The sequence below is a fragment of the Pseudopipra pipra genome, chromosome 10 (genome assembly GCF_036250125.1).
Source record: "Pseudopipra pipra isolate bDixPip1 chromosome 10, bDixPip1.hap1, whole genome shotgun sequence".
Lineage (NCBI taxonomy): Eukaryota > Metazoa > Chordata > Aves > Passeriformes > Pipridae > Pseudopipra > Pseudopipra pipra.
Window position 1 is genome coordinate 23,705,016 of NC_087558.1, and position 15,028 is coordinate 23,720,043.

A 15,028-nucleotide genomic window follows, 5' to 3' on the forward strand; every position below is an offset into this window, starting at 1 on the left:
GAGCCTTCTATCTCTCCCATCTTCCAACAGTGAGCAGAGTCTAAAGAAACACAGAAGAAAACAGACAGTTACAGCCCGAAAGATCTCTTCCGTGTGAAAATACTACCCACTGAAGCACTATCACAAAATCCTTATTTAAGGCTCTTTAACCTTGTCATTGGTTTTGCTAGCGGGACACCAAAACTCTGGTCAAAAACAGAAGTATTCAAGGTCAGGTTGGACAGGGCTTGGAGCAACCTGGTCTAGGGGAAGGTGTCCCTGCCCATAGCAGGGAGTGGAATGAGATGAGCTTTAGGGTCCCTTCCAACCCAAACCATTCTATTACGATTAAAATCCAGACGCTGGGAAGAAAAAGTAGCAAGAAGAAATAACCATTCAGAAACATGGTTAGGAAATAGGACACTCAAACCTCTGCCCTCCACCCTTCTGACACACTATTTTAGTTTCTGATGAGTTTTCCTGCCAATTGGGCTCCCTACCATCAGCAGCAAGAGCACTGCAGACAGGCAGCAAAGGGTAAGGCAGAACTGTGCCTCTCACCTGTACCCAACCATCCCACTGACCACACCCCAAGGTAACAGGAACAATTAACTTTCTTCATCCCCTAAATGATGACTCATACAAAACCTTAACTGCTGGCAGCTCAGAGCCTTCATCAGGCACTGGCTGCAGATAACAGTTCCTCATCTCATTAGCAAACCTGCCCAGATTAAATCAGTGGGCAAAAATCTCAATTACACAGACCAACATTAGACCAACCACTAGGCCAACTCCTACAGCAGGAGTCTTGCTGTCGTGGTTTGGTGGCAGTTGTGCAGAGCAAATGTTTAATTTGACATGGGGAACAAGTCCCACAGGGCTCTCCCCAGCTCTCCCACGCCACTGGAGCAGTGGTGATATTTGCCCAGGGATGGCAGCAGGGTCTACATGGAAGGTGAGGCATGTGGGCTCAGGATGCACCACAGCCCCTGCCCCGTGCTCACCACTGGCACAGAGTATTTGGCAGCAAGCTCAGCAGGAAGGCTGAGGCTTCTTGGTGGTTTTGGGTGCATTACCCAAATACCACACTGTGTCTGAACAATCCAAATTATGTGGGTACTGCAGCTGGGGCAGCCTTCACTTGGCGAGCCCACCACAGAAAATCCAAGGGAGTGTTAGGTTATTGCTGTGTCTGAAAAGGAGAGAGGCAGCTCATGAAAACAGCCCTTTGTCCCTCTGTGCTGCAACTAGGTAGGCAGCCTGCTCCAGGGGTTTGAATGGAGCCAGCCTTACATGTCCTTACAAACTAGTGGGGAGTGATTTAGAGAGTCTGGTCAAATGTCTTCCCAGCTTACAGACCAGTGCATTTTAACATTATGAGGGATTTTATTTTTATATTTGCAGACTCTGTACAGATAAACTTCTCCCAGGAGGGTAGACAGACACCTCCCACCTAATCACACCCACCACAAGGCTTGTTTGGCCTCTGCAAGTGCTGCCTGAGCAGCACAGCTGAGACCACCAGAGTCTCCAACCTCCTGGCTGACTGTACACATGTGAGAATCACAGAAGGGCTGGAAAAAACCATCAAGTCCAACCATTAACCCCACTGCCAACACCATCACTAAACCACGTCCCCAGATGCCCCATCCACATGTCTTTTGGACACTTCCAGAGATGGGGTGTCCACAACTGCCCTGGGCAGCCCATGCCAGTACCTCACCACCCTTTCAATGAAGAAATTTTCCCTAATGTCCAACCTAAACCTCCCCTGGCACAATCTGAGGCCGTTTCCCCTTGTCCTGTCCCTTGTTGCCTGGGAGCAGAGCCTGACCCCCACCTGGCTCCACTCTCCAGTCAGAGAGTTGTAGAGTGAGAAGGTCCCCTGAGTCTCCTTTTCTCCAGGCTGAGGCCCTGCAGCTCCCTCAGCTGCTCCTCATCAGAGCTGGGCTCCAGACCCTTCCCCAGCTCTGCTGCCCTTCTCTGAACGTGCTTCAGGGATCCAAAATTGAATCCAGTATGAAGGATGATCTCAACATAAAAGTGGGCACACACTGCCCAGTGTCCAACTTACCAGCTTTGGGTGACAAATAAGCAGAAAGTTTCTTTCTCAAAGTGTTTTGTGCATATTCTTTTGCTGGACTCCTTAGTTTGTGTGGCCACACAGCCAAGGAGAAAAACTTTTAGGTCAGAAATTTTAAAATCACCCTAACAGCAAAAGTCAGCAGAGAGAGGTGCCCAGGTTACATCTCTAAGTGCTGATCTGAAGAGAAACCAGACCTCAGTGTCATCTGTATCCCCTTGACACTGTGTCCCTTATCATGTAACCACACTAAGATTTTTGCTGGGCAACTGGAGCTGCCCAGAATCGGTCACACTCCTCACGAGGCTGTTTATTAGCCACCTGCTCTTAAAGTTAGTGCTTTGTGAGCACATTCATCCCCTTCTGAATAAACAGCTCCTGGAAGGGACAGACACTGCAGTTACCCAAAAGGAAAAAAATGCACGCAGCGACAGCCGAGGCAGAACACGGAGCAGCCCCGTGGCAGAGGCCTGAGCAGCCTCCCCTCCAGCTGGAGCCAGCCGCTTCCTGAAGGCAAGGCAGGCAGGCAGGCCACCCAAATCCGGACTAATGAGCAGCTCCTGGGTATTCTCACTGGCTTTGGGCACCCGCCAGGAGAGAGCAAAGTCATTTCAAACAGAAACTGCAGATGTCAAAGTCCTTCCCCACAGGTGGTAACAGAAAAAGTGAACTCAAAAGGGCTTGGCCTTGTGTCTTGCTGATGACACGTTCCTAAAAATATTTACCCTGGCCAGTACATATTCAGATTTTAAAGGCCTAACAAGCACTAGGCAGAAAAGGCAATGTGCAGAAGCAAGCCTGATCCCCAGAAGAGCCGTGCCCTGCCTGCTGTGGCAGCTGGGAGCACGTCTCCATGCCACATCCCATTCCCTGCCAGAGCACCCTACTAATGCCAGCATAACTGTTAACAATCCCCAAAGAGCCTCGTCTGCTCCCACTGCCTCCAAAACCCAGCGTGTGAGGAATGTTAACCAAGCCAAGCACTATTTCCAGTTTCACCACCAATTAGAGTTACCTATCATGTTTTATGTACTCTGACAACATAGGACACTTCCTGACAAGAACTGTTGTGCCATGGTTTGAGAAACACTTCAGTTCAAGGGGCTGACTACATGAAAGGAGGAGGAAAATGGACCAGTGAAGCCTGAGACATGCTGCAAGCACCAGGAGGATCAAGAGGTTCTACAGGCAGAGCAGACTGTCCCACAGCACTGAGAGCCTCCTGCCCCAGGCAAGCCACAACACAGCCTCACCAATGAGAAACTAAAATGCAACGTTACCACAATATTAGTGGTTCTAAGATAAAAATCTTCCTTCGTTGCCCCTCCCTGAACTTGTTTGCACCTAGTCCTTGTCCTGATAATTTCCTATCAATTAGGACCAGGCATCAAACCTATATCAGATCCCTATTGCTTTCAGTCCTAAGTGAAGGAGCATATAAAACAAAACTTAGGAAATTTAGGTAGCTGTATATAATTTTTTTAAATTTTTGTACTTTTTTTTTTTGTCGTCTTTTTTAAATAGCTTTTAAGTCACAATGAGTTTCATCTTCTGCTTGGACGGAACAAACTTATTTTTCAGAAGCAAGACAGTGTTTTCATCTAGCAGCAAATCTGGAAAGGCAGCTTACACCTGAGGACATGCAAGATCACAGAAACACAGAGTGGTTGGGGTTAGAAGGGACCTTAAAGCCCACCTTGTTCCAACCCCCTGCCATGAGCAGGGACACCCACTAAATCAGGTTGCTCCAACCCCATCCAACATGGCCTTGAACACTTCCAGGGATGATACCAAGGGCTTTCAAAGGAAATCCTCTGAGCACAGTGGATTTGGTCAGTGGCAGGGTCACTATGATGGTCCATCCCTCGCCCCTGCAGAAGGCAGGTCTGAAGTAAGGCCACTTTCCCTGCTGCCCAGTGTGAGCAGGGGGACCCCTGCCTCCCATTCAAAGGGATCCCCACTGCCTGTGCATGGCAGGAGCACGCACGGAGCAGCAAGGAAGTACTCCCAGATCAGGTCCCTTCAGCCACCAGAAGCAAACCTCCCTCTTTTAATTTTCTCACTAAGCAACAGGCCACCCCTCGAGCATCACCACACCGAGCCGGCACTAAGCGATGCACCAGGAACCCATCCACCGCAGCGAAGAGGCACAAAGACTCCGAGCGGCCCGCTGTGACAGCAGAGACACGTCTCCGTGCCGCCCGGACCCCACACTCCCCTCCGACCCCCGTCCCTCCACACGGCCGCGAAGGGACTCACGGCTCTCCCCTGCAGCCACACGCCGGCCTGGAAGGACCTGGGCGCGCCGGTCCCTGCCAGGGGAGCGGTGCTTCAGGAACGATTCCCTGACCGAGCAGCGGCCGTGAGAGCGGTCGGGAAAGCGGGACGAGCAGCGGGATGAGCAGCAGGATGAGCCCAGGGGTTCCCTCGCAGGGAGACGGGTGCAGGGGAAGGGGTGTGCGGGGGCGCGGGCGCTCACACGCTCCCACCCCGACCGCGCCCGGCCTAGGCCAGGGGGAACGCGCTCCCGACGCCCCGGGGGCCGGCGGAGCGCGGGCCGCACACCGCGGTCCCCCCTCCCCGCCGGGCTCCCACGCAAGCGGCGCGGCAGCGGCGGAAGCGGCGGACGCGCAGGCGGGGCGGGCCGAGACACCGGCCTTGGGGCGCCGCTCGCCGGCAGCGCCGCTACAGCCCCCGCTTCCCCCCTCAGCTCCCGCCCCCCCTCAGGCCCCGGCTGTGTGGTCGGGTCGGTCCAGTCCGATCCGGTCCGATCCGGTCCGGTCCGGTCCCGCTCCTCGCTCACCTCAGAACCGGGCCCGTCCCGCCGCCGCCGCCGCCGCCCGCGCGCACCGGCCCCGCGCCGGCCCCGCCCCGCCCCGCGCGTCCCCATTGGCCGGCGGGGGAGGGGGCGGGGTCTGTGGGGGCGGGGCCTACAGGGGCGGGGCCGGCCCCACCCGGGGGGCGGTAACGGGACCCGGGGCAGCCCCGGGGGGCTCCGGACGGAGCCCCCCGGGGCTGCCCCGGGTCCCGTTACCGCCTCCCCGGGTGGGGTCGGCCCCGCGCACGGAGCACCAGCGGCCCCGTCCCCTCCTCCTGGCATTTTCACGACAATCTGAAAAACAAAATGTTAACGTAGCATGTGACTTTTGTAATAGCGAACACACACAGATCGCTCAGAACAGCCCTTTCAGCCTGAGGCGGCTTCACCCGCCCGTAGAAAAAAGGCGACTCGCGAATTTAATGAGTTATTCCTGACTGGCAGCATTCTCGCCTCTTCAAAAGAACAAAAGGTTTTAGAAAATATATTCCGTGATTCGTTCCCCTTAAAAAGTGAAACGAAGCTGCAGAATCTCGTGGATACAAAAAAAAAAATTAAAAAAAAAATAGGAAAGCTGCAAAAGTATAGCCAGCATTTTAGACAACTCCATTCATAACATCAATTGTGATTTCATTCAGGTGAAGTGCTTTCATTACTGACACAGCTTTCTCAGTGTTCCATTTGCCTGCCATCTGCTTGGCTCTTCCACAGGCAATGGAAACTGAGCAGGCAGGTTTATTTGCAACTTAACTGCTAATACAGTTTCACATCCTTCCAAGTGCCGACACTTCAGAGTCATCTTCATTTCAATCACTTGCTCTAACATCTAAAAAGAGCACTAAAGTTTTCTTGTGGAAAGAAGCAGCTGCTGCTAAGCCTGAGAATAAATCTGATGTGATCACTTTAAAAGCCACATATGACCATGCTCAGGTAGAGGAAGCAATAATTACAGATATGGCAGAGTCTTTAGAAGCATCAACACCCTGCTGCTCATTTTTATGCTTCATTCTATAGTCCAGACTTTTATTGCTCACCCAGAACACAAGTAATTTACTATCCTGAAACAACCCAGTAAGGAAAAGGTGCAAAGGTTCAGCATGTTTAAGTGTCCACATCCCCAGCACCTCTGTCTTACACTCAGCTCATTTCTGGCCTTTCTACCCACACAGGCAAAAAAATTGTTTTCCATCATGTCATAGAATCACAGAACGTTTTGGGTTGGAAGGGGCCTAAAAGACCATCTCGTTCCAACATACTGCCATGGGCAGGGACACCTTCCACTAGCCCAGGTTGCTCCAAGCCCTGCCCAACCTGCCCTTGGACACTTCCAGGGATGGGGCAGACACAGCTTCTCTGGGCAACCTGTGCCAGGGCCTCTCCAGCCTCACAGGGAACAATTTCTTCCCAACATCCTATCTAATCCTGGTGTCTGGCAGTGGGAAGCCATTCCCCCTTGTCCTGCCACTCCAGGCCCAAGTACCAAGTCCCTCCACAGATCTCTTGGAGCCCCTTCAGGTACTGAAAGGCCACAGTTAGGTCTCCCCAAAACCTTCTCTCCTCCAGGCTGAACAATCCCAATTTCCCAGCCTTTCCTTATATAATATATACATTATATTAGAGGAGTCACCATCCATTTTCACACTTCTACCCACACACTTAGAACCAGGCTGCAAAGAGACATATGGCATCACCTCCCACCACAGGCAGGGGAAGGGACAAGACTTCAGTTTTACTGCTCTACCCTCTGCAATTCCTACTCCCAAGCAAACAGTACAAATAGGAAGTGCCTTATCAGGCTGAACCTCTGTTCTACATACACAACCATTTAATAAACCCTCATCAACTCTAATAAAAACCATGCTTGAGGTGTGATTTTGAAACTTAAAAGAGGGAGTGGATGGTTATCTGACCCACTATACCCAGACTCAGCAGTATGTTGTTCATGGTTACCCACAAAGACCTCTGAGTTTCCGTAACACCCATGAAGTCAAACTTCCCAACCATCCAGGCAGTGTTTGAAGCCTTTAGAGCAGGAGGAGGAAAAGTTTAGAGAACAAAGCTAGAAGAAGAAGAATGTCATCACACATGAAAGCCAGCTGTTGCTGTTGGAAGGATGCAGTGTCAGAACAAAGCACAACTTTCTCTCTGTGAGAAAGAAACTGATAACAAGCTGTAACTCACTCACTGAACTAGTATAACAGATAATTTACACCATATTCTCCCCTTGGCCTGAGAGGGACAATTAGAATTGCCCTTATACTATACCATGATGTCATCTCTTTCTTTAATCATCCTCTGGATGAGGATGGAGGAAGTCCTTCAAAGCAGACTTCTTATCAACCAAGAAAAACAGCACCTGGAAAAGCTTCTTTCAGAAGCCTTTCAGATCCTTCAGATCCTTCACCATGGCAAAGGGAAACTCTGCAGGCTGAAAAATTATACCTATTGCTGATTTTGTCAGCATATATTTTCCAAATACACACTACAAAGCTCTGTCTCTCAGAGCTCTCCTATCTCATAACAGCAAGGCAAGCAATTTCAAAAGCTTACATTGTGTCTCCCCTTCTGTCTACAGCAGTGGGTTGACACAGTCGAGAGTGGAAATAGTTACAATCATTTAAGCCAGCATTTTATACTTTGTATGCCAGACTAACTGGGGCACACACCACCAGTTCACTTCTCTAGTGGGTTGTACTGGGACTTTGCAATGACAACACATGTGGGCATGCTGAGGATGAAGATGGAAAGATGGATTGGTATGGATTTCATTACAGGTAGGTCACTGAAAGCACCAGAATCCCTTCTGGGGCAGTTCACAGAGCTTTGACTGCCACAGTTCACTGCCATTGTCCTACTTTGGTTCAAGCCAGTGCCTTGTACAACAATTCTCCCACCCATTACCACCTGGAGATATTCAACAATTTGCTTTAGACATGGTTAACCTAAGCCTAAGCACAGTGTCACTTAGGCCTAACTGCAAGGGCTGAGAGCTTCCTCCACGGGATCACTCTTTCTTCCATCACTTTTGGGGACCTGGTGTCACACTACCAGCTGCAGAGCACCTCAGAGGTCCACCAAGGGAAAAACTCGCATTTCCACAACTGTGTTCACATCTTAGATGGACTGTCATGACAGTTAGTGACCACCCTGGCCATATTCCTGGCCTGGAAGTGTTTCAGCCCCGAAGAGTTCAGCAAAGTACTTTGCAGTCTGTAATGGTCTGTGCTGCAGAACCAGACAGAGACTAGTTGTCTCATCTCACTGAACCATTTTCTGGATTGCCCTCCACATCACCTTAGATATCTCAGTAGAGACCAGTCTATATGGATCAATAAATCATTCCTCAACCTTCTCATCACTGATGAAGAAGTTCTCTACCAACAGTGACAAAGAGCACCAGTTCCCTTCTGAAATAGCAAACCAAGCCAATTTCAGTGACTACAGTGTGGTGTTGTTCTGTACTCACAGCCCACTAGTACCCTCGATGGTAGAAAAACATGAAAAGAGCGAAATCATAGAATTTGATCAATAGCCAACTGTCATTAGCAAATGGCAAAATATTCAGGTCAAGGTGAACAGGAATTGCTGGATAACGGGAGATATGATCCACATGATCAGCACAAAGAATGAACAACACAGCCATACCTGCACATTGCCAGAATTACTCTCTCACTGTTAAAATTGACCTGCAGGCACAGGAGAAATATTGTTCTTCCACAGCAACGAGTGCAGAAACTTCAAAAATGGGTAGAATGCACCTCGTTCTACTGGCAGAGATGGAATGGCAAAGACACTGAGCAGTAACAGCACCTTGCTAAACCAACTTGAGAAACTGATTTTCATGCTGCTGATATTTGTAGACCCTGTGGGGGGAATTTTCTACTTCCAGTCTTAAATACTACTTGTCCCCCAACAATCATGCTCTAGCACTTCTCAGAGAAGGAAGTCTTTGGACTTCTCAGATTGCTCCCCTTTGGGGTATTTTTCAGGAGCCCATCCACACACATTGCAGCTACCAATTAGATTGGCCTTTATAAAGTGCAAAGTCCACCAGCCTCAGCCTGTGACCTAGGATTAAACTCTCAATATTAACCAATTCTTTAGAACAGTCCTGGTCACTTGTGTACAGGAAAAACCTCTGCTGACAGAAAAAAACCCGAGAGGTTGCAATCCCTTTTTGCAATCATCTACTTTGACTTTCAGAATTGCATCTGTATTTCAACGTGGCTCTCATGGTGAAAGTGGCAATTAGAACAAGTCAATTAAGCACAGCATATGTTCATACCTGCGCACACGGAGACACACTCGCTCGGCAGCTTCTCTCCTTCTGATTAGTGAACTTGTCCAAACACGTCCTCCCTACCCAGAAGGTTCAGTCTGTAGCCAGCAGCAGTTCTGAAGCCACAGCACAAAAATCAAGAGCGTGGACAAGCTACAGGCTGCAGAGAAAAACAGCTGCTGAGCCACGACACTGGAACAAAAGTGCAGGCAAAATCTGACAACTGTGTCTCCTGTGGTTTTCATCCCCAGGTAAAAGCTCAGGCACAGACAATCCCTTATTGCCCCCACGTGGTACATCGATCCTATTGCAGAAGAGCACAAACATGCCCAGAATTCCACTAAATTTGCTTTAAATTGAATCCTAAGCTTTTTTGATAGATGTTAGTTCTGTGACTGTAACAGCTTAAATGTTAAGCAGATACCAATCTTTTCTACAACTACACCTCTTGTTTCTCTCTTGCCTGCACAATGAGGGTATCCAAGTATGTCTGAAGCAGCAAGGCCTGAAAAAAAACCCCATATGACTGGGAATGTCAGAAAGCTTCATCCTTTTTTTATTTTTAAATCTCATTGAGGTTCACCTCATTTCCTTGCCCATCAAATCAGGCTGGGATTTGTTACCTCAGAGGAGCTCCAGTCATAACTTGCACTGTGCCTCAAAGATCTACGTCAACAATTTCTATGTTTGAGTGGTGGGGAACAAGACATCCCCAAACAGAAACCATCACTCCCCCAAAATCTGAAATTCTGATAAGAAAGGTCACCTCACCTTCACGATCAACTTTAGTTAAAACGACTACAAAAAAGCCCAGTTAATAAGGATTTATGTTTAAAAGAAATAAAGGAGAAAAATGCCTAGTTCTATTTCGTGGACAGGACACTTAATAATAAAAAGATAAAGTTAGAATCTCTAAACACTAGACACAGATAAGCCTGGCAAATATTTTACTGCCAAATAAACCCGAGCTGAGGCTGTCAGTAACACAGACCATTCTGCCTTCAGTTCCTTTCAGAAATGAGGCAGCCAAACACAGACTGCTGGCAAACCAAACTGGTAGATTCCCCACTCTGCTCCCAACCAAAGGGGTTGTTCCAGCTGTTTGTGCCAGGACACAGAGCACGGCAGTCCCACTGCTGCCGACAGCCAGAGCCCAGGGTGAGCCCAGCTGTCGGACACACAGACAGCTATCCCTGCCACGCTGTGTTTCCTTGTTTCAAAGCAGCCTGAGATTAATTGATGGGCAGGAAAGGAAGATTCAAACCAATTTTCTTGCTCTAGGTACAAACTTTCCAAGAGAGTGAAATACTCCTGGAGAGCCAAATCACGTATTCTCTGCAGGGCAGAAGCTCCAAACTCAGAGCAAGTACCACTACAGGAACAGCTTGACCTAGGTTTTAGGCTCTCCCTTGTGGAAAAGCTTCTTAAAAGTAAAAATTAATCAAGAACATTAAAACAAGGGGAGAATTGCAAATTGTGAGGCACAGGAGTGGGCATGTTCTGAACAAAGCCTTTTACTGTCAGTGCCTTTCTCTTTCTTAAGAAATATGCTGTTGAAGAAGCACAGGATCTCTTTTAATGAATGTTTTGGATTAGCTCTCAGGGTGTGTTTATTTACCTATTCAATAAAATAGGCTGAGTTACGTTCACATCACTTGGGAGCTCCTCTGCTTCCTACATGGGTTTTTCCCATGAATTTTTGGCTTCTGCTTATAAAAAAGGTAACTCCTTTTCATTGCCCCACCAGCTTCAAATTGTTTCTCAATAAAAAACACAGGAACAGCCAACCTGAGGCACTTCAAACATGATGCCTCAACATGGCCAAGTTGCTAATGGAAGGCATGACTTATAGCTCAGGTCTCCCTGAGTTTTTCCATGTCTTCCTTGATGCAACTTATACGGTTGAGCAGAAATTTCCACCTGGCAACGCGGATCCCTCTTGGAACACAGCCATGCCTCAAATCTGACACCAGTTACATCACCACAAATGATATGTGCCAAGCTAAGAGCCAGGTAGGGCTGGTACAGAGCATAAACAACTGGCTGCTTCAGTTCTACAAACCTGTTTGCACCAGGTCTAAAAGGGATCAGGGTAAGCTCTAGGCTTGGGAGAGAGAGTAGAGCTCCTCATTCTTTTCCTATCTAGGAGTTCACTGTTTCCAACAGCAGTCAAAGTGCTGCACTGCTTGCTCTGTGGGACTGCTCCACACAGCCAAGCAGGCTGGCTGTGGGGCTGCCTCTGCTCTCGCCACGGGTAGTTTCCCAAAAGGGTGTTGTTCTCCATCTGAGGCAGCCGGATGCCTCCTCTACCTCGCTGGACAAACAGGCTCTCATTCCTGTGGGTGGGAGTGAAATTCATTTGTCTCCTGCATTTCAAGCACCGAAACTAAACTTGCAAACACACAGCTACATCAGATCTTGCCTTGCTAAATGCTGCAGAAACTTCACAACGCACCTGAAACTCGGGCACACCCTGCCGTGGCTGTGAGCCAGGCCCGGGTGATCCTGTCATGTCTGGGCTGCACTGGCAGCATGGCTGGCCACCACACCACCTCTTAGACAACCTTCTTCCTCCTCATACTCGCTCCATTCTCAGTTTCTGGGCTCGACCCACAACGACATCAAATGTGGTCACCTGGTCACTGGTTTCATCCTGGTTTCAGCACCGTTCAGATCTCCACATAAAAGGACACAGGAGCGGGTGACAGCACCTGGCGGTTTTGGGGTGATGAAGAGGTTCATCAGGAAACAACTACATGGCCAAGGTCTCCTCCAGCTCAAGGACAATACCTGCCCCACTGGTAAACTGGCCTGCATTGCCAGCCATGTGCCTTCCAGGCTCTCTGAAGGAACAGGACGTGCAGAAGCCCAGAGCCACGCTCAGCACCTCCGGGAAGAGGTGGCAGACACGGTGGGAACAGTGCCCTGAGACAAAGAGCTGCAAGCAGAACTGTTGACTCTCGAGAGAAATGCCCTTGGGAATCGTGGGCTGTGGGAAAAGCTCTAGAGCAAGCTGAGTTATGAAGTGTTTTAATCACAGCTTTCTTCCACTGCAGGAATCCTTTAAGTGTTTCTTTCTGGCTTTCTCTGTCAGCAGCAGCCCTGTGTTAAGCTCTTTGTGCACTATTCAATATACAACATTGAGAAAACAGCAAATAGGGAGGAGCATATAGTTCCCTGGAGTCCTTTGCACTGAATTGCAGTTTGATGTCTTCCCAAGCAACAGTTTCAACTCTTCCCAAAGCCTTTATATTCTTGCACATTACCCAGACTGTAAGCAATTAGCAACCTTGTTTGCCCTCTAGTTCAGACACTTCCCTAAGGTATGCAGCATGTCAGAATCTATTACTAAGTGTCCAGAAAAATGCAAGAAAAGTGACACTTTTCATTTTTCGTTACCCAGAGGTCAAGAAAAAGGAGTTAGTAGATATTTTGTTCACTTCATTTTTCTTGGTTTTTTAACCACTAAATCTCTGTAACAAGCTAGGAAAATTCGGATGGAAATCCCTCTTCAGGGCCCAAAAGCAAGATAAACCAGCAAGAACAGCACAGAGTAGCCAATGGAACAGACACACAAGGTGTGCCTGGCCGTGTCCAGACACTCAGAAAGATCCAGACAATATTTGGCTGTGTGGAGCAGGAGAATTATCTGAAAACAAGGCACTTTTCTGCACTCATGCTGTCTACTCAGATAGAAACAGCAGAGGACTCAACTGACATCAAAGTTACAATTCCTGAATCTGAATTTCTTTCAGTCTTGGGAGGATTTTCTACTAATTGCAAGCTTCTGTAGAAGACGAAACAGTGAAAAACTCCATCCCTTTTTGCACTGGACTTTTCAACATGGTTGCCCAGGAAAGTAAACTGACAGTGCATTAAGGGAAAGGCTGAATATAGTTGGTTTTGGTAGCATTTGTTAATGAAATGCCAGGCATTCTTTTCCTCTCTCATCACAGGACAGCTTTCTCCTCAGTCACTTAATCTGCGGTTGTTAGTGTTTATGAGGAGAGAGGTATGACTAATTCATCCACAGGTTGTCACCCAAATGGAAGGCCTGAGAGCAAGCAGTGTAAATCTGATCTCAGGCCCAGCCACCCTAATATTCAAAACAGCCTGGAAAAGGCACACCACAGGCTCTGAATGATCTCCACCCTCATTCCTTGCTGAAGAGCCGCAGTGGCCAGGGAGTAAAGCTCCAACTACTCTCTTCAGAAAAGGGAACATTTGGGCATCCAAGCCACCATCACTCTAACTAGCACAAGTGGAACCTACAAAAATGTTACCCTAAAAGTATAAATGAAATACGAGAAAAATGCCAGGACCTTGCAGGATCACAAATGGAAGGAACAAAGAAAGGGCAGGAGTCTAACAAACTAAGAGAAAAATCTGCTGAGTAGCACAGAGATGATCGGAAGAAAATAAATCCTAGAAAAGAAACACTCATAGCAGTGCAAGCATAAATTGCATGAGAAATTAACTTAGAAGGAAAGGTTAAAAGATACATGCACACCTTTCTAGAAAAATCTGCATCCAAATAGATTCAGCTGTATACTTGCATATAACAAATATATGAGTTTATCTGCATAGCCATATCCTAATGATGCCCTGCAATTCCTCCAAAATAATGGGATAACTTGGGCCTACTAAGCAGATTTAAAGCAAAGTAAAACTTGTTCTAGCACATGAGCACAATGCATTAGTGCATTAGTGTAACCTTCCTGCTAGCACTTCCTGCTAGTCAGTGGCAAAACAATGTACAAAGGACATTACACTCTTTTTATTGTTTTGTTTTGGTTTTTTTTTGCAAGACCTATCTCCCTTTTTTCCTACATAAGAGTGTATAATAAAAAGGTTTGAGAAGACCACTGGCACTAATCCACACGCTTCTGAACAGAAAGCTGACAATACACTTACCCAGTTTTGTGAGGTGTTTATATGTCAGTTCTGACACTCTATTTCAGTCCCTGTCCACAATTACAGTTCTTTTTGTTTGTGTGCATGGAACTAACAAATCTGGTAGATTTTTTTATAAGTTTTCCAGTGATCCAGTAATTGTGCAACTCTCAGTGCAATTCTCTTCCAGCACTCCTTTCCAGAAGCGGATTTGATTTCAACGAAAGTAGTCTCCTACACTTGACTGAAAGGATGACATTCTGGAAAAAAAAAACAAACATAAGCAGTACAAATAAAAAGCTTTCTTTCAAAAAGTAGGTCTCACATATTCAGGATGCTTTCTTCTCTCACTCTAGCCTAAAGATGAACCTTCCTTTTATGTACCAGTTCCACACTAAATATTTCAGGTAAAGAAAACACGAACATACAGAGATCATTCCAGAGCAGGGCATGAGCAAAAGCCACACATTCCTAATTTAAAGTATTGCTGTAAAATCAGTTATCTCAAGAATTCAAAAACAAGGACACAGCCACCAGGCTCTTAATCTGCAACAGCCACAAGGATCGTTGAAGTTGTTTTATGGGAAGATGAAGCCTAAGTTATTTTGGAATATGTAGGAAAAGGATCAACCAGTCTTCAGCTCTCACCAAGGATGAAGCAGGATTCACTGGAGAAAATAATGACCCTTAAAGCCCCACCTAAGAATAAGCAGCTCCATTCTATGTTAACATCATGATTAAGGGTCATGCAAGTTTGGTGAAAGCTGCTGAAAAAGCAAGATCCCACGGGTAGGACTTTGGGAGCTCTGGGAACAGCCACAGGGAAATGCACTGTTCCAATACACTCAGAGCACACAATACTTAATGACTACATTTGATGCAGGTTCATTGTGTCCTCTTTCAACCACAACTGAATTTCTCCTTTATGTTTGTCATGGTTTAGGAAGTGTAATCCCCAGCTCAGTGTTCCCACTGA